Source organism: Musca autumnalis, unplaced genomic scaffold (assembly GCF_047663935.1).
Source record: "Musca autumnalis isolate F117 unplaced genomic scaffold, ASM4766393v1 scaffold_1, whole genome shotgun sequence".
Classification (NCBI taxonomy): Eukaryota; Metazoa; Arthropoda; class Insecta; order Diptera; family Muscidae; genus Musca; species Musca autumnalis.
The window spans coordinates 149,763,892-149,785,600 of NW_027411644.1; the positions used below are offsets into that span (position 1 = coordinate 149,763,892).

Genomic DNA, 21,709 nt, shown 5'->3' on the forward strand with positions numbered 1-21,709 from the left:
ATGATTTCATGTAACACCTTCTAATTCCACCATGTAACAGACGCGATTGATTCTACCTGTAACATTTTTGTGTAAGCGAATAAAAAGATTTCATAAAGCTTTTTAAAAGAACAAAGTATATGGCATGTATGAGATCGGTTAAGATACGGCCAACATTTAGTTAGTTTGATGGGGTAGCTGCTGTATTGACCGCAAATACGGTCAGATTTGATGAGTAAACCAATACGGAAACCCTGGAAGTAGATTACGAAGGCAAAGTTGGGCAAGTTTTGATGGTAGAATGCGTCACGCAAAACACGAACCTTTTCGTTACGTGTGGCCAAGGCAATAACAGCACCTTTTTTTGTGGAAGGCCCTCTCACAAAAAGGTTTCGCAAATGTTGGAACAATTTGTCCAAAGACAGCACAATCAAACCGGCGGCAAATGATTGGATGATGATCAACAAACAACAACACCTATTTCAGATGGATCACCATATATGCCAGTCATGACATAAACAATGGCTTGACCGATGGTAATAATCATACCAAAGAGTTTTTGGGCACCATTAAACAAAGCATAATCCCTGGGAGTGTCACCAACTTCAATGAATTTGGCACCAGCCAATTGCATCTTGGATCTTGCGTTCGGGTTTGGCAATTACTGGCATACTGCAGATGGGCTTTATGACCTAGAGGAATTTAATTCAAATGATTATTTTGTTTCGTATTAAAACACTTTCTCTATTTTTATACCCTCCACCATAATATGGTGGGTATAATTGCTAAACTCATCTCGACACTCCACCGACCAGTCAGTAACAAAATGATTTCGTCAAATCGGACTGGACCAATTCTCTTCAAACTCCACCTCGAGAGCACGCAAACTTAAAGTACCGACGTTTAAAATTGAGTTTTAGAAGATACTTCAATGACATACGAAATGTTAACAAAACATGTTTGTTGGCCCTTTTGGATTGTAAATAAATAGGGGTGGCAATTCCACGATAGTATAGATTTTATTGATATTTTGAAACGGAAATATCGAACAAGTAAGAAAAGCGTTAAGTTCGGCCGGGGCGAACTTTTTATACCCTCCACCACAAATTTCAGCCATTTCGGTGGATTAATGTGACCACAACCTTCAAAAAACCGAAATCCGGAAGGTACCGTTCTATGGGGGCTATATGATGGCGTGGACCTATACCTAAAAATTTCTGGGGGAAAGTTTTATAAGCCTAAAGAAGATTAAATACCAAATTTCAGCCATCTCGGTGTGATAATGAGGCTAAAACCTTCAAAATATCGAAAATCGGGAGATATCGTATTATGGGGGTTATATCAACACGTGGACCTATATAAAAATTTCATGGTAGAAATGTTTCTTAGGCTCTGGAAACACAAATACAAAGTTACAAGCGATTCTTTGGTCAAATGGGTCGGATACATTCAAAATATATTAAAATGACGCGTACTTTATAAGGGGCCTTATGTGGGGGCTATACCAAAACGTGGACCTATATAACCCAACTTTGGTAGGAATGTTTTCTGGCCTCTTAAGACACAAAGTACCAAATTACAACCAATTCCGCGGTCAAATGGGTCTAATACGTTCAAAATATATTAAAATGACGCGTACTTTATATGGTGCCTTATATGGGGGCTATACCAAAACGTGGACCTATATAACCCAACTTTGGTAGGAATGTTTTTTGGCCTCTGGAGACACAAAGTACCAAATTACAACCAATTCGGTGGTCAAATGGGTCAAATACATTCAAAATATACTAAAATGACGCGTACTTTGTATGGGGCCTTATATGGGGGCTATACCAAAACGTGGACCTATATAACCCAACTTTGGTAGGAATGTTTTTTGGCTTCTGGAGACACAAAGTACCAAATTACAACCAATTCGGTGGTAAAATGGGGCAAATATCTTAAAAATTCCTTAAAACGACGACGCGTCACGCGTCATTTTGTATGGGGGCTATACGAAAGCGTGGACCTAAATAGCCCGCTTTCAATACCAAAAGTCCTACGTACATATAATATATTTTCCCAAAGTTTCATCAACCTACGTCAATCCGTTCGGACGCTAGAGTGATTTCCACAGACGGACAGACGGACGGACATGGCTATATCGATGTAGAATTGCACGCTGATAAAGAATATATATACTTTGTGGGGTCTACAATGATTATTTCGAGTAGTTACAAACGTAGTGACAAACTTAATATACCCCCATCCTATGGTGGAGGGTATAAAAAATCGAATGGGGCCGATATGGATAGTTTGCCAGCTCTAATGAACGGGTAACATTAAGTTCAAAGGTTACCCTTTTGAGAAAGATATGTAATATGGATATGAGCGAAGGGGGAAATATGCAATCACACATAAATGCCATGATGGAGTTATTCGATAAATTGCAAGCTGTTGGATCTCAAAGCATAAGTGAAGATTGGAAAGTATCAATGCTACTAAGCAACCTGCCATCCAGCTACGATGGCTTAATTACAGCTCTAGAGGTAAGACCTGACAAAGATCTTTCATTGGACTTGGAGAAAATCAAATTAATGTAAGAATACCGCAAAAGGTGCGAGCGTGAGATTCCACATCAAATTGCAGTTCTTAAAAGTTTCAAATATCCGAAGAAATTAGATTTAAAATCGTGTTATTTCTGCAAGAAACCGGACCATATTAAATCTGAATTTGCGAAATATCAGGAGTGGTACAAGAAAAACAGAAGATATGCCAATTAAGTGAATGTATGCAAGAAAATTAAGAGGCAGAAGAAAGAGACGATGATAATGTGTGGAGTATAGACTCTGGAACAAGTTGCTACATATCAATATACCAAAAATAATTCAATGAACTGAGTTTCAACGACCAGTTCTCTGTTATTTATATCTTTTAAATTTTAAAAATGTTAAAGTAATTTTTCATTCTAAAAAATTTTCAAACTGAGAACACATTTTCAAACTGAGAACATTACAATACCCAATTTAACGCCACCTATGCAATAAACAACACATAACAAATAAATTCAATATTTATATATGAGAACAAAACTAACTGAAGATAACGAAAAAAAAACAAATACCACAACTTAATCAGCCTTCACGGCCTTTCGTCCTCCGTGTTAAGTGTAGGGGTTTTGTGTGGGGGAAATGTGTGTTATGGTGGAGATGTAATGGTTTGTCCTTCAGCCTCCTCTCTCGTCTCTTCGCCAACCTACAAGTAAAAGAAATAATTATTCATAAGCCTACCCACTTGAGGGGGTAGAGGGGGTAGTCGGTGAACATTCTTATGGTCGCCGGTGTGTAGACACTCCGCGTGAACTTTAACAGGCGACGGAAAATCCATGATTAAGTATAGTCCTACATACTTGGGTGCTAACTTTGCGGCAAAGTTGTATATAGCCTTGTTCTAGCTAGATGGTTACGTACAATCTTAAAGATCTCCTGCAACTTACTTTCGGGACCGGATCGCTTTGGTTCATGCCAGTCCCCAGTTCCACTTCGTCAAACAGCGCAGTTGGCCGCGGCTCTCGACCTTGTACCAAGTACGCTAGGCTGTAACTCGTTGAGTCTGATGTGCTGACATTCAATGCGCGAGTCATAACCGGGATCCATTCGTCCGATCGGGCCATCATTGTTTTAATTGTTGGGTGTGACCTTTCCGTTGGGTTTTCTTGTTTAGTGTATGGGGCGTAAACTGACGGCGCACTCCAATACTCTGCACAAATGTCATTAAAATGTGACTGTTAAATAGACTTCCATTGTCCGTGATAAACACATTTGGGGTTCCAAAGCGAAATAATATCCGCTCTCTGAATTACCTCACTACTCCTTGCGCCGTAGCCTTTCGCAAGAGTACTAATTCCTTCTACTTCGAGAACCTACCATGTTTCGTTCTATGCAACGGTCCAACGAAGTCCGCACACACCGGTGCCCATGGTTCCACCGGTACACTAACTAGGATTTGGCTTGCCTTAAATTTTAGGTATAATTTGCAACTCCGTACACAGTTTGCCACATCTCTGGGCATATCCGACCAGTAATATCTGCCATAAAAACGGTTCATAGTTTTTACGATTCCTAAATGTCCTGCTGACTGTTGGCAGTGATTTTCAATTAGTACGCGATCCCGTAGATGTGTTGCTACGCAGAGTTTCAATGGCGTGGAATCATCATCATGTGGGTGCCTCGCAATGTGACGAAACAAGTGGTTATATATGATGGCGAAATCTGAGATCTTCTGTGGGTTGGCTTTGAGCTCCTCCATTTTCTTCTCAGCCAAGGACACGATTCAACTACCGCGCTTTGTAGCACATCCAAGGATTGCCGAAATAACGTTTCCGCGACGACATTTAGATTACATTTCCGGTACAGAACGGTCAATTTATACTGCAGTAATTCTAATGCAGATCTTGCCAATCTCCCCGTATGGTTATCTATCGAGTTTAGCCACCTTAATAAGAGGTGATCCGTCACCACCAGAAATTCATACCCTTCCAAGCACGACTTAATCTTCTCGGTAGCCGGATAGTTCCGTTCCGCACCGTTTAAAGTCCTACTCGCATAGGCTATAACGCGTTCCCCTTCCTCAAAATCTTGTGTCAGTACGGCACCTAATCCATGGTCACTGGCATCCGTTTGAAGTTTAAACGTGCGGACAAAGTCAGGACATGCTAAGACCGCCGCATGTATCATTCTGGCTCTCAACAATTCAAATACCGTTTGCTGCTCCTCTGTCCATCTCCAATCCTTTCTTTTCTTGAGCTGTGACGTGAGGGGATATGCCAACGTAGAAAATTCCAGTACAAATCTCCGACGCCATGGCGGCAACTTTGTCGTGGTTAGTATGAATGCCCACACCGCTGACGACATGTACGAGGTACATAGTTTCCCGCTTAAAGAAGTCGCACTTTTCTGGGTTAATCCTTAGATTGGCGGCTCGTAATCTGCGGAAAACTTCGGCCAGATTTTGCAAAGTGTTCTTCCTATAACTATTATGTCATCCAGGTACGCAAATGCATGTGGTTTCAATAACGCTGTCGCCACTGGTAAAGTCCCCTCCCGGCGACGGTAAAAGACGTATATTTCTTGCTTCCTTCGTCCATTGGGATCTGCCAGTAACCATCTTTCACGTCCAGGCTAACGTGCTTTCCTTATTCTATCCAATATCGAGGAGATACGGGGTAGCGGGTAGGCACCAGGGTCGGACTTCCTGTTTAATTGCCGGAAATCCTTACATAATCGCCACGTGTCATTCCACACCACTCTCCTAGAATAACACAATTCTCTCGTGTACCACCCCGAACATTTCGAATCGAAACCAATGTAACGCGAGACCAATCGGCACTTTAGTTATCCCCCATCTATTAGACACCTATCGGCCCTCTGTCAAACGCGAAAGTCTCTTTTAACGCGAGACTAATCGGCTCTCTCGTTATTCCCAGCTATAGGAGACTTATCGGTCCTCTATCAAGCACGAAAATCTCTTTCAATGCGAGACCAATCGGCATTCCCGTTATTCCCAGCTATAGGAGACCTATCGGCTCTTTATCAAATGGGAAAGTCCCTTTAAATGCGAGACCAATCGGCCCACTCGTTATTCCCAGCTATTTTGAACTGAGAGACCCTCTCGTTATTGCAACTACACTCATACCTCTTTATACGGCCCCTCTTTTTAAGGCATTTCTCTATAACGGCCTGTTTAAATTATGGAACACCTTCGCTTTACGGCGCTTTGTGCCTCGTTATACGGCCAGAAGAAATCGTTAATTTACCGCTTTGCTATGGATTGTAAACAAAAAAAAGCATACATACACTCAGCAAAAAATTATCCAAACGTTTTGAAAGAGATTATACGTAATGGAGGATATTGTCCCGAACAGGTTTTTAATGTTGACGAGACAGGGTTGTACTGGAAGCGAATTCCGGAACGAACTTTTATTTCAAGAGATGAAAAATCTGCATCTGGTTACAAGGTGTCCAAGGAAAGACTCACATCGGTGGTAATGCTTCTGGAGACTTCAAACTTAAACCATTGTTGGTTTATATGTCCGAAAACCCGAGAGCTTTTAAAGGATTGAACAAAAAGCAGTTACATGTTATATGGAAGTCTAACAAGAAGGCTTGGGTGACTAAATATCTTTTTGAGGAATGGTTCAAAATTAATTTTTGTTCAGAAGTGAAAGCCTATTTGCAGAAAAAATTTAAGTCACAAGGCATTATTCCTAATAAAGAATGCTCCAGGACATCCCGCTAACTTATCCGAAATATGCGTTTATCTTATTCAACCTATGGATCATGGAGTCATTGCAAATTTTAAAGCATATTACTTACGAAGATCTTTACAGCAAGTTATAAACAAAAGTGATGACAAATCTTCAATGAAAGAGGTGTGGAAAAATTATTCAATCAAGGATGCCATTAAAAATTGTGAATTCAAACCTTATTTTTATAATAAATCGGAACCGATCTCTTACTGTTAATATGGATTTGTATGAAATGTATTGCCTCGCTTTACGGCCGACATTTTGGGAACGTATCTATGCCGTATAAAGAGGTATGAGTGTATTGGAAGATTTCTCAACCCAGGGGTTAATACGAAAGCGATAATTATTTTTGGCGATCACAATTGGAACGGAATATACCACGAATATACTCATATCAACAGGAGTACTCACCCATTACCCGCCACTGGAACCAGCAAAAAACAAGTCGCTTGCCGACAAATCCCACACCGGAACCTCCAACGAATTAGTCACAGTGCTCTCCGCTTATATTGCACAGGGACCGTCAAGAACTATATCACCCGCTTACCACACACTTGGTCACATACGATTCACACACGATTTCAATGATCCGCGCTTTATCTCTGCTCTACACTGACTAACTGTTTTTCCGTTCGCAGGTCTCCTTTAAGCATTTACTGCCACGCATTCCCGGCCTTTCGTCGTCCGTTTTAAGTATAGGGGCGTTACGAATTTCCACCCTCAAACTATAAAAACTTATTTTTATACCATAATATGGAGAATGTAATTAACTTTGTCAGTCCGTTTGTAACAAATCGAAATCGGCGACTATAATGTCTGATTTTTTACAAGGGATGTTTTTTTACCTATAATAATGTTTTTACCGCAAACAAAGACTAAAACAAAATTTAATTGTTAGTTGTTGGAATAAATGCCCAAGGATGCCTCCATCTCACGGTATATAACACGGCGATCTTACATTATCGGTTCACTCACGGCTTAATTATCGGCCACGATTTAATTAATTAAACCAGTTTGCATAGTGTTCTTTTATCGACATACAACGATTTAATTTGATCTATGCAGTTTTGATAATTTGTGAAAAATTATCGATCGAAAATGTTCACAAGTAAATTCCACTTTTCGCAAAGTGTTCTTTCAGAAACTGTAAACAACACAACGCATGGTCGTATGTCAAATTGTCCTGAGCACGTTTGTGCTAAAAATGTCAAACTTTCCAATAGAAATAGAAAAAGGAGTCTGGCAGCACATAGCTAATAAATGGTAAAAAACCTAGTTTTGGGCCAAGTTGACGATTATCCAAATTTTGTTGACTATTTTTTTTTTGACGATTTCCGATCAAAAACTGTCGGCCAGACGATGCTGTTAACGCGTTCATAAACCATGTTTTGAAAGTATCTCATTCGGACTGAAAAAGGTGCTTCGAAAATTGGTTTGAGTGCACGACAAGGTGTATAAATCATGATGGAAAAAATTTGAAAAGCAATAAAAGATTCCTGCCAAGAATTGTATTCTATAAAGACCTTTTGATATAATTGTAGAGTTGAGTAGTTCAGGAATGAACTAGTTCCACGAAAATATTCCGGACAAGGAACTATTGTAACTATATCCATCTCTTGCGCTCATATAGTTCCTTAAGTTCATATAGTTCCCTTCATGATGAAAGAGAAATATTCATTGCACTATATCGGTCCCGAAACTATTTGGAACTATGGAACTATATTAAGGAACTAGTTCCTTTTGGAAAAAGGAACTAGAAATATTGATCCGCTCGGGGAACTAGATTGCCAAACTATATATAATTCCCATAGAACGGTAACTTCCGATTTTGGGATTTATTATGGTTTTAGCCACATTATCCGAAATATATGAAATTTTGGTATTTAGTATACGTTGGAGGTAAACTGAGCTGAGAATTGTAGGTATAGATATAGCGCCCATAGAACATAACTCTCAATTTTGGTTTTAACCTATTTTGATGAATCACAAAAATGATATTTATTTACATTTTCACTTTAGTTAAGACTTAACCATCTTCATGGTGATTGTTGAAATGGAAGACTCTTACAAATTACATAGCTGGCGCATACAATACAATCACACTCATAAAAGAATTAAACAAATAAAATAATAAAAAGCGAATCATTTAAGCGGGAGTGTGAGTGCGTTTTATTTATCTACTATTCCTATGTATACGAATATTCATTTTTTGTTACATTTTTGTGTATTGTTTTAGTTTAAATTTCATTAGAACAGTAGTCGAGAAACAAATTACGATGTTACTCTTCAGTTGTGGATGCTACTGCTAACAACATCAACTTACTGTTCAAACTTTTAATTGACTATATTTATGCCAAAGCTTTAAACAAGTTATGCATATACATACTTATATAACTTAATATTTACATACATACATCTATGTGTGTGGCTTTTTATATTTTCTGTTCAGCATTATTTTGTACATCACACTCTAAAGTTGTATAATTTTAGTTCGTGAAAAAGCACATTTTTCATGTTGTCAAAAAGAAAAAATGAACAAGACTAAATAAATTTCTTTGTTTCAAACGCTTGTGTACATTCTGGTGTTGTTTTTTTTTTTTTGTAGATGTTGCCGTGGTTGTTGGTGTTTTGATGTTGAGTGAATGATAAAATAGCGCAAACTTTTAGATGTGAGTGTAGTACTTCGTCGCAGTTGGATACAGTTTTTAATTAGTAAACTTTTGCACTTTTGTATGCAATTTTCCACTTATATCTATATACTCCCTCTCTCTCACTCTGCTATAGACAGCGTCAGTTTTATGAGAAATATATATTGATAGCAACTGTCGTGAGTGATATGAGGACAATTGAATAGGTCTGACATTAAGTTAAAAATAGGTTTTATGCTTTATTGGTTTCACAACGAAAAACAACTTTTTCGTTGAAGCCTTAAAACAGCCGGTGGAATTACATACATATTCTAAATATGTTGCCCGTTTTCAATGCATTAACAAACATCCCAATGATATTTTACTTTGTAAAAAATAGTTTTTTTGTTTTTTTTTTTTTCGATCGTTCCCAACGCCACACTTTCCAGCCCCTGCCGAACGAGAGGGCCACCTCGCCTTAACGTAGGGAGCTCGTACACCTCATATTCCGGAATATGGGGGGTTAGTAAAATAGGGAAAACCAGCTACAGCAAAACATCAGCCGGTTACAAAGTTTCAGTTTAAAGACAAACACAACAAGAAATAAATAGGTCTAATCTAACATATTGACTGGCAACTGTTGCAATAATACTAAGAACGTAAGATAAAGTTTTTTATGACATGCAGAGGTTCAGATAAAGACATCCTATTATATAAGTTGTTATATTCATCACATAAAGATCGGAGTGGATTACTTATTTCATAATTAGATTTCGGTAACGTTAATTTAAGTGGTATGTAGCTTCGAGTACTACGTGAAGGTACATTAAAATTTGTTTCGCCTATTAAAAACTGTGATTCAATATGTCCACGCAAGAGTTTAATAATGAATATATTTCTGAGCATTAAACGTCTTTTCTAAATTAACTTGAGACGGTTTTGATACGGTCGAAGAGATTCATTTGAGCTCCAACCTAGGCCTCTAAGAGCAAATAAAAGAAATTGAAATATTCTGGAAAAGTTCGCCAAATTATTGTGAAATCGTGGTGATGTAGAGTAGTAGAGTAATTAAATCAATTTTTGGATCCGTTTCAATTTTTTAAAATGTAACATTTTATGTCCAGTTGTTCCCTGTTATGTATAGAGAGCTTTCAACAAGTTGTTTCTGTACTTTTTACCTGGATGGGATAATAATCACAAGAATATTGACTGATCCTCGAGAATGGGGATTGCAAAACAAAAGCAACAATAGAATATTATTAAAAATTGTTATGTTATTTGTTTCTATTAGCTGTACTTTTATTTTAAATTTGTATTTTGGGGCATGGTAGTGTCATTTTAGAATGAATGTACATTTGTTTCCGTGCGGAGTTATTTTTTTCCATTTTTTTTTCTCCCATCGGACGCCTCCCCAGGTGGTGGATAGGGGAACGCTCATCAGATATGGCGGGTACCGCAAAAATAAAATATGCGGGGCGAACCAAAGAAAAAAAGGAAAACAAAGGCAGCGTCTGATCAACAGTTGGCGGCAGCAAACAGCGTCTGAATTCCAGGAGGAGCGGCTGAATATGTAGACGGAAACTATAAACCCTTCAGATGGCAACGGGAAACCCCTGAAGTATTATCCCATGATAATCATGCAATTTAATGAACATAAATAATGAACGGCCCTCAGTCTCCGGCCAAACGAGGGTGCTAAGAATCCCCGGAGGTAAAACAAAAAATAACCTGAATATTGGTACTTGGAATGTGCGAAGTCTATATGAATCTGGAAAATTAGCTAACACCATTAACGAGATGAATAGAATGAATATTGACATACTTGGAGTTTGCGAAACATGGTGGCCTGATAATGGAGAATTTGTATCTCAAAATGTCAAAGTATTTCACTCAGGAAACCTAAATAGAAATCATAGAAACGGAGTAGGTGTCATTTTGAAAAGCCACATAGCGCAATGCGTAACAGGATTCATACCAAAATCTGATAGAGCAATGCTTATAAAGTTAGAAACAAAACCCTTAAAACTAAATATTATACAAATATATGCGCCCACTGCAGACAAGAGTAAAGAAGATGTCGAAGATTTTTACGAGGATGTAAAATACTTAATAAATATGACAAAACCCCATGATATAAATATCATCCAAGGAGACTTTAATGCCAAAGTTGGACAAGATATTGTACCAGGCATAACAGGCAAATTTGGACTAGGCGAGAGAAATGATAGAGGTGACAGACTTATTCAATTCTGTCAGGAATATGGGTTTAAAATTACAAATACAATGTTCTGCCTGCCAAAAAGAAGATTGTATACCTGGAAATCCCCCCTAGACAAACCAACAAATATAATAAGAAACCAAATAGATTATATATTAATCAATAAACGCTTTTCTTCGTTTGTAATGAAGACATCCACATATCCAGGGGCAGATGTTCCATCGGACCATATCCTGTTAATGACAAAAATACGAGCAAAATTGAAGAGACACCCAAAGAGAACAATACGTGGAAAACTCAATACTGGAAAACTGGAGGAACCAAGAGTTAAGACCAGAATGAAAGAGATCATTGATCAAGAATTTAGAAGAATTGAAGCTACAGATAGTGAACAGATGTGGAATTCTGTTAAAAATACGCTAAAATCCATAGCGGACAATAATCTAGGAATCATGAAAAAACCACAAAAGAATGAATGGATGACAAAGGAGATACTGGATCTGATGGAGGAACGTCGAAAACATAAAAATCGAAACTACGAAATATACTACGAATTAAATAGAGAAATACAATCTGCAATCAGAAATGCGAAAAAGAAATTGAGTCAGCGATAAAATCCTTAAAAGTTAAAAAAGCATGTGGTCCTGACGAGATTCCATCGGAAATACTAAAGTTAATAGAGGGTGATAACATTAATATCCTAAACAAGCTATTCAACTACATATATGAGACCGGAGAATACCCAAATGATTGGCTGAGATCAACGTTTATAACGATACCAAAGAAAAACCAACCGAAACACTGCAGTGACTATAGACTTATCAGCTTAATGAGCCATGCTTTGAAGATTTTTCTAAAAATAATTCATGGGCGAATATATGAGAAGTGTGAGAAAGTTATGGGTGCATCCCAATTTGGTTTTAAAGAAGGCATGGGAACACGCGAAGCTCTTTCATCCCTACAAATCCTAGTCCAAAAATGCAAAACTGTTCAAAAAGATGTATACATATGCTTTATCGATTACGAGAAGGCTTTTGACACAGTACAACATGATAAATTGATAGAGGTTCTAACGTCCATTGGTATTGGACAGAATGAAATTCGATGCATAAAAAGCTTGTATTGGCACCAGACTGCACATGTGGATGTAAATGGAGAATGTACAGAAGACATAGTAATATCTAAAGGTGTGAGACAAGGATGCATATTATCCCCCCTATTGTTCAATGTCTACTCCGAAAGAATATTCCAAGAATCAATCAACGATATCAAAAAAGGAATTCTTATAAATGGTACTTTTCTCAACAATATTAGATATGCAGACGACACAACCATACTAGCTGATAGCTTTGCAGGACTCCAATACCTACTACATAGACTGGCAGCACACAGTGAAAGCTACGGTTTAAAGATAAACATTAGAAAGACTAAGTATATGGTTATTTCCAAAGAGAGTATGGGCAATCAAACGCCTTTAAAAATAAAAAATATCGACGTGGAAAGAGTACATAGTTTTAAATACCTTGGTGCCACAATAAATGACAAGTGGAGCATTTCAAACGAAATAAGAAGCAGAATTGAAATGGCTAGAGAAGCTTTCATAAAATACAAGAAATTTTTTGTGAGTCATGATATCAATATAAAGTCAAAATTAAGATATCTGAAAACATATGTATGGTCAGTTTTGCTATATGGAGTCGAAATGTGGACCCTGAAGGCAGCCGACATGAAGAAGCTTGAAGCTTTCGAGTTTTGGACCTACAGACGAATTCTAAAAATACCATGGACCAAGTTTGTAACGAACAATGAAGTGCTGCAAAGAATACATCAAGAAAAAGAGCTTATACGTACAATAAAGAAACGAAAAACAGCATATCTTGGACACATCATGCGAAACAACAAATACAAACTACTCCAAAACATTATCCGATGCAAAATAGAGGGAAGACAGTCCAGGGGAAGAAAAGAGAAATCTTGGATAAATAATATTCAGGAATGGACCGGTATTAATGATGTTGCAACTCTACTCAGCGAGTGCAGAAATCGACAATCTTTTGCTGAAATAATCAACAACTTATAAACACATATATATACCGAATATACTGTAATACATTTTATGTAACTGCATTGATCACCATAAATTCGTAAAACGAATAGGCAAATAAAGAAGAAGAAGTACATTTGTTATCCTAACAGGGTTGCCACTTTCTACCACTTTTCCCATGGTCTGGGGAAAATATCATAATACCCTAAAATCACAATTTGTCCCCTCATATAAAAATTTAAATTTTAATATATTCATTCGGCAGGCGGATTAATAGAAACCGTTCTTTTGTTTGCCGTATAATAAAAAAGTTAAACAACCGAATATTGGCAAACACAATACATCCTGGTGTAAACCCCTTGAGGCCATCGGCACATTGTGGCTAAAAACGTAGGGAAAACATTAAAAATAATATGAATAGGGACTTCAAAGAATTAGTTGGGGATCTTATCTCCGATATATGGCCCAGATTAAATCGCAGAAGAAGTTTTGAAAAATTATACACTGATCAAGAAACCATTGTCATACCCAAAGGAACACAATTTGTGAAACACTGGAAGAAAATTCAATGTTTTATATGGTTTAAGCGACCCAATTTGATTTTTTTTTTTTATTTTATATTTAATAAACTATATTAAAAATAAGATTTAATAACAAAATATATAAAAACCTGAATTATTTAGCCATATGTCGATATTTTACCCACTGTTGGTTGAAACAATGGATTCTTGACCGTTGTGTAGTTTGAGTTGGGAGCTGTATAACTTTTCAAATTGTTTTCAAAGCTTCTTCTGCGAAGTACTATAGGCCATATATTGGAAATAAGAGGTCCCAACTAATTCTTGGAAGTTCGTATTCGCATTAATTTTAAAGTTTCCAAGACGTTTTTAGCCACAATGTGCCTATGGCCTCAAGGGATTTACACCAGTATGTATTCAAATTCGGTTGTTGAATTTTTTTATTATACGGCAAACAAAAGAACGGTTGATATTAATCCACTTTCTGAATGAATATTTTAAAATTTAAATTGTTATATGAGGGGAAAACATTGTGATTTGAGGGTATTATGATATTTTCTCCAGACCATGGGAAAAGTGGCAACCTTGTTAGGATAACAAATGCAAATTCTTTCTATAATGACACTACCATGCCCCAAAAGATAAATTTAAGTCAAATAGAAACAAATAGCATAATCATTTTTAATAATATTCTATTGTTGCTTTTGTTTTGCAATCCCCATTCTCGAGGATCAGTCAATATTGTTGTTATCTCATCCAGCTACAAAGTACAGTAATAACTTGTTGAAAGCTCTCTGTACATAACAAAAAAAAAAGCGGGCACACAAAATATTACATTTTAAAAAATTTTAACGGATCCAAAAATTGGTTCAATTCAGAATACTGGATTTGTTGCTTTTGATATGCACAACACTGTATATGTCATGCAGTTATTATTATCACGACGCAGAATACCAGTGGTCAATTGAAAACATTTTTTAGGCTTGAACTATTTATTGTGATTATATTCAATTGTAAATTCTCTACGCCGCACGGTGGTCGAAAGCACTGATCTAGCGGCGCGAAATTAATAACTTGAAATTTGGCACAAACTCAGCTTGTACCTGTGTGTAATAATGGGCCAAATATGAACAATATCGGCTGATGTTTTGGTATAGCCCCCATATAACGGTATCTTAAGATTTTCGGTACCAAGATTTTTCACCAAAAATTATGGACATAGGTGCACGTTTTGATTTAGCCCCCATGTAACCGTACCTCCCAATTTAAGGTATTTTGAATATCATGACCACATTTTTAAACCAACTTGGGTGTAATTTTGCATTCCGTGTTCTCACTGCGTATAAAATCTTTTTACAAAACATTTTCAACACGGATTTATGTTTCGATGTAGCCCCTTTTATGGTACCCCCGATTCGTTGAATTTTTACTTGTTATCCCATATTTAGCTATAATATGGTATTATAGTGTCTCCGGGGGTAGAAATCCTCCTTGCGAACATTTCTCAAGATAGGTCCATATTTTGATAGCTTCCATACAAATGCACAGCTAAATTTGAATGAATTTCATGCAAAATTCCTTTTTTTTTAAGTGCAGTCATCAAAAGATTTGCAAATGTTTGCAGCCCAAATGTGGTTATTCCGTATCCAGAGAGTCCAATTTCTTTTCCCAAAAAATAATCGAACCTAAGTTCGGCTAAGTTTACAAGATGCACTTTATGGAACAAGCGCGTACAACCCATAAAAACAAAAAAAAAAAAAATGAATTTTTTGGAAAATTTATTGCTATATAACTAAGTACCTCCAGACCCCAAACAAATTTTTAATTTAAATCTCACCCTCTGCTATTAATTGAATATAAATCTTGTCCAGTTTCATTACGAATGCATTTAACATTTAAACAAATATGAAGTTAATTTTTTTTTTAAATCTAATGCAAAAAACTTTTGCATTTGATAGTGAATAACTGAGTGAATACAGTCGAAATCGCTTATAACGTCGGTCAAGGGACCGATATAACCGAAATGTCGTTATAAGCGATAGGGCTATAAGGGGCCCCAGAGATTTGGGACTTTTGGATATCGTCGTTATAACCGATATGACGTTATTAACGACGACGTTATAAGCGATTTCGACTGTATTTACAACAACAAAAATTAAACAAGTAAGAAAAGCGTTAAGTTCGGTCGGGCCGAACTTCTTATACCCTCCACCACAAATTTCAGCCATTTCGGTGGATTAATGTGGCCACAACCTTCAAAATACCGAAATTCGGAAGGTACCGTCTATGGGGGCTATATGATGGCGTGGACCTATACCTACGAATTTCTGGGGGAAAGTTTTATACCCCAAACGAAGACTAAATACCAAATTTCAGCCATCTCGGTGTGATAATGAGGCTAAAACGTTCAAAATATCGAAAATCGGGAGATATTGTTTTATGGGGCCTATATCAACACGTGGACCTATGTAAACATTTTATGGTAGAAATGTTTCTTAGCCTCTGGAAACACAAAATACAAAGTTACAACCGATTCTTTGGTCAAATGGGTCTAATACATTCAAAATATATTAAAATGACGCGTACTTTATAAGGGGTCTTATGTGGGGGCTATACCAAAACGTGGACCAATATAACCCAACTTTGGTAGGAATGTTTTCTGGCCTCTGAAGACACAAAATACCAAATTACAACCAATTCTGTGGTCAAATGGGTCTAATACACTCAAAATATATTAAAATGACGCGTACTTTATATGGGGCCTTATATGGGGGCTATACCAAAACGTGGACCTATATAACCCAACTTTGGTAGGAATATTTTTTGGCCTCTGGAGACACAAAGTACCAAATTACAACCAATTCGGTGGTAAAATGGGCCAAATATCTTAAAAATTCCTTAAAACGACGACGCGTCACGCGTCATTTTGTATGAGGGCTATACGAAAGCGTGGACCTACATAGCCCGCTTTCAATACCAAAAGTCCTACGTAAATATAACATATTTTCCCAAAATTTCATCAACCTACGTCAATCCGTTCGGACGCTAGAGTGATTTCCACAGACGGACAGACGGACAGACGGACGGACATGGCTATATCGATGTAGAATTGCACGCTGATCAAGAATATATATACTTTGTGGGGTCTACAATGATTATTTCGAGTAGTTACAAACGTAGTGACAAACTTAATATACCCCCATCCTATGGTGGAGGGTATAAAAACAAAATCTTTGTCTGCGAAGTGTCTGTAATCGATACAATGGAAAATATTTCGCAATTTTATAGTTCGATTTTTTGACTTTTGCGCTGCTACATCAGTGGTTTCGACCAGTGTGCGCCGGTATGAAATCATAATATTGGTAGCGAGTGGCTAGTTTTGTAAGGGCTGTCAGTTCGCTTTATTTTTTCGTCACATAACGTGATGTTTCGCACAAGTAATTGTAGATAGAAATTTCGGAAGGTCGGAGATGGGATCATTCTTTGTTGTGATAACTTTTCGGGAATGAAATTTATCTATTTGTTATGTCGAAATAATACGATCTCTAGGAATTTCAATTTTTTATTTAATGCGGAATATTTGTTGCAAAATGACCGATGCGGTAACATCCGAGAAGCGTGGTCGCTATCTTGGAATGTGGCATTGAAAATTATTGATAATAGATTTGATGAATCGATGAGAATGTTAGAATTAAAGATTTTGTACAATCGAAAAAGATGAAGAACTAAATTCATGAGTTTTGAGTTGAAAAATTCCAATAAATCAGTAATTTAAAAGTTACCAGCTGTATGTTGATGTGTTACAAAGGGAATCACGATCCAATCCCATTTACCCTTAATATTGTAGTGGAGAGTATTAAATAAGACCCTTTTCTTCCAGCACAACAAATGTATAAATTTCATATCCGAAAAGTTTTTTTTATAATTTTATCTCAAGGAAAAATAACCCAACCCAAAGAGGGTCCGAACATAATTGCCTCACAGTAGCTACGATTACTTGAGTGAACATTCCACATTGTCTTACATATTTAAAATCAAAGAATTAATATCAATCTGTATTTGACTTCTGCAACGTGAAAGAAATCTCAAATTCAATGCCCGTCTGCGAGACGTAGTTCGCCGGGTCCCCTAGTCGAATATAATTTATCACACAGGTTTCTGCGTTGATATAAAACTCATATGGAGTGGTTCTGTCTAAGGCTGAGGTGAGATTAGACCCACAAACCATAAGTGAAACACGAATGTTAAAATTTTCAATATTTATTATAGTACTCTGGTGTCTATCGGGTATGTTCTGAGACACATTTCACCTCACTTCGGCTCGATGGTAATCGGGTTGTTGTTGTCAGTTCGATGGTGATGACTGTCGGTTTGGGTTGGTAGTTTTATTTTATTTTGCTTTCCGCTGGATTTAATCATGCGAACTTCTGATTTGCAGCCGAACACACTATTCAATGTGCCACGTTTACGAAAATTAAGGGTTGTTTAAACGTTATTTTGTTAACAAAAACCTCGAGTGCCGGCGGTGAGCGTTGGATTTGTAGTCGGACACACACGCATTGAGCCACCGTAGTAATTATTACGTAGTATGGAGTAAAGTATATAGTTTTGCCTTGTAAAACTTTTTTTTACATAATGACTAACGGATGCGAATTTTTGCCGGGTATCTTATTACTTGTGTCCAAATGTGTAATTTTAGACCCCGCAAGAGTTTAATCTTCATAATCCCTAACTATTAACTTTTAAATTTGTAATTATCAATTTTTTACTGAAATCGTGGTATGCAAACATAATGATCATACATATTATCAGATATTTTTTTACCACGAAAGCCTGTACCCGTCAGGAGAAGGTGATGGTGTCTTTTTCAGTTATTTCGATTCCAGTACATATGTTTCCACCCGCAGCTACCACAAAGTGCTGTGATATTAATTACACCAGCAACGACGTGAAGTGAAAAGAGCATTAGCGCCGGCCTGACAATTTAACAGCAATGCAATTATTTGTAATTAATATCATTTAGTCACATTTTCGTTAAAATTTATTACCATATTCGTATGGTATGAAATACATGGCCATTACAATGGAACAACATCAATGGATAATGACAATAACCAACAACAAAAAACACCTTGGAGTACTTGTATCATTTCCAATGAGCGTGACATGTTCATGTGTTTTTTACAAACAAACAATAACAACAATAAGAATAAATACACCAACACACCAAACATTTGGCCATTGTTTACATAGCCATGATATGTTTAATGTGATGCCGGAGTTGTTGCTGTTGTTTTGTTAACGATTATTTATTTTGCAGTTATTTATATTAATTTGTAGTTATTTGTTCATATTGACGCTTTAAAATTTCCCGTATGGCCCATTGAATGCTCAGATCTTAAATTGTGTGATATACGGTTATTGTATTTGTGCAGACGAGCGGATGTAAGAATGTCTCCCATTAATGTTAACTGGATTTAAATTTAATTTAATTCGCACACTGCTGGGGCGTATGGGGAATATGGCGTAGGATTTTGGAAAATTCATACTAAAATCCAAAACATGTTATAAAAGGCATAATTTTGTCCAAATGCGTAAGGAACTCCGTTAATGTGTAAGTTTGCGAAAAACAGAAAATTCGTACTATAGTACTATGTATATAGCTATATTAGTACAAAAATTGTTAATAGTACGGAATTTGGCGCATCAAATCATAAATGTGTAAAAAATTGTTCAAATTTTTCAACAGATAGAGTTAAAGAAATTAAGAGTTTATTTCACTATAATACACTAGCGATCATCTGAATAGGTTTGAATTTTTTTCTTTTCATATGCTAAGGTGTCTTCTGATGTGTTCGTATTGCAGATCAACATTCCCAGGAAAAAACTTAACGGTGTTGCCATATTTTCGGAAAATATCCCAATTATAATAAAAAATGTACAAAAGAGTGTAAAATTTTTGCGATCATCAGAATAGGTTTGAATCAAATAATATTGAAAAATTGTACAACCCATGCAAATATTGCGCAATTTGACCCGCTTTATACAACAAATTTGACCCGCTTTATTAGGAACGTGGGTTCAATTCTCAACATGGAAAAGTTACCAAGAACTTTCAGATAAAATCAAGAAATATTCCAACAAAAACGTTTTATGAACCTGCTTTAAATGACTTTATGATTTCGTTAGATCTCTTCTGAGCTTCGAAAATTGTCTGAAAGCAAATACCAAGTGTAGCCATATTATTAGGATCGATAAATTAGAAAGGTCATTGAAAATAGTTGGTATTTTAGTTCAAGTTTCATTTTTTAACTATCCTTGCAGTACAAATTTAAGTATTATCATGCTCACAAATCCACCATAGTTGACCACATGTATCATTTATGTTCGAAAATTGGTCTGGAAGAATGTCTCTTCGACGACATTAACGTAGAAAATTGTAAATCAAATTTAAGTCAATGGGGCATGATATCGCCAACTTTTATGGTGCAGATATATAACTGAAAATAAGTCTTTCCAGCAACAATCGGATCCGCTAGTCATTATCTAACCCATTACAATGTAATGTCTCAAGGTAGAACTACTTTATCATTACTTACTTAGTAATGAGTACGGAGGCACAGAGCGTGTGCGTTCGTCTACAAATCCTAGGGTTGTGTGTCCAACGCTCGCCGTAGGAGAGCGAGTTTTATGTTAACAAACTAAAGAACAGTTGGTTGTGCACATGTAAACGTTTAAACAACCCTTAATGCTGGTACGCGTGGCCGAGTGTGTAGTGTGTTCGGCTACAAATCAGATGTCCGCATGATCGAATCCAGCTGAGAGCTAAATAAAATAAGAATAAATAAAATATGAAGTTTGTTGAAATTGAAAACCAATTCCACCACAACTCACAGTGGATCCACCCATTGGCCAAAAATAAAAAATTAATGTCAAAACTTTGGTACAACTTCTGGCAACTCTGATAGCTATGACAAAAGTCGGAACATTTGACTAATATTTTTTGTTGTGATTACAACCTATATTTTAAGTGCAAGTAAATATATTCAAAATATCGCCAAACTAATACGTATATCAATATATTATAATGGATTTTGAAGGAGGAGGTATTAGCTTAATTTTCATTAAAAAATAGTGGTTTAGCGTGTTGTGGATTTCTAGTTACCTGCATATTTTCTTAGTGTATTTTGTAATGCCAATTCGATCATATACTTAAATTTGTCCTAAGGTTTTAGTCATGATGCCCAGCAGTGCCCACCATCTAGTGCCAGACTATAAATGTTAGGTAGCTGAATAAAGCTGCCCCAGAATAGGGTTTCTATCGATGTATTTTGGTGTTAGTTTTTACCGATTTTTCCAATCGCAAAGGAAAATATTTCTGGAAATTCAGGATGAAACCGCAAAGCTATCAAATCGAATAGATGATTATGGAAAATTGTTTCAAAATTACAAGTTGCTAGAAAATATGAAATCGCCGCAATCATCTCCGAAGCGACGTAAGTCAGCCAGGAACTTAAATAAAGATAAACGTGACGATAACGAGAATAATGCGCCTTCACCTGCAAATCACCCTTCTACATCGTCCAAAATTTCTTCACAAAATTCAAAAAATCCTTCTACGTCCAATAATACCATACCCTTAAACTGTCCTCCCAACAATGACTCTAATATGGAGTGTGAAAACATACCATAGAGTTACGCTGGATCTGCCAACAACCCTCCTGCTTCCTTTACAAATAATGAACACGCTGGTATAGTTACTCTTAGAGCCGTTCCGCCGAAAAAAGTATATTTTTAACGAGACTTACAGCTGAAACTACCATAGAATCTGTTGATCTTTTTATTAAATCAAAACTTGGTCAAAATGCTGATATCTTAATACACAAATTCAATTCCACACAACAACGTTCAATTTCTTCATTTAAAGTTACTGTTTCTGATGACATATATCACCAGCTTATTGATCCTGATTTTTGGCCAGAAAACACTGTTGTTCGTGAATATATATACAGGGAAAGACAAAGACCTGCTAATATT

General features: G+C 36.6%; 1 long non-coding RNA gene across 1 annotated transcript in view; it reads right to left on the reverse strand.

Moving 5' to 3' along the window:
* LOC141390885 (uncharacterized) overlaps positions 1-21,709 on the reverse strand; it is a 156,819-nt gene that overhangs the window by 1,036 nt on the left and 134,074 nt on the right. The window lies entirely within an intron of this gene.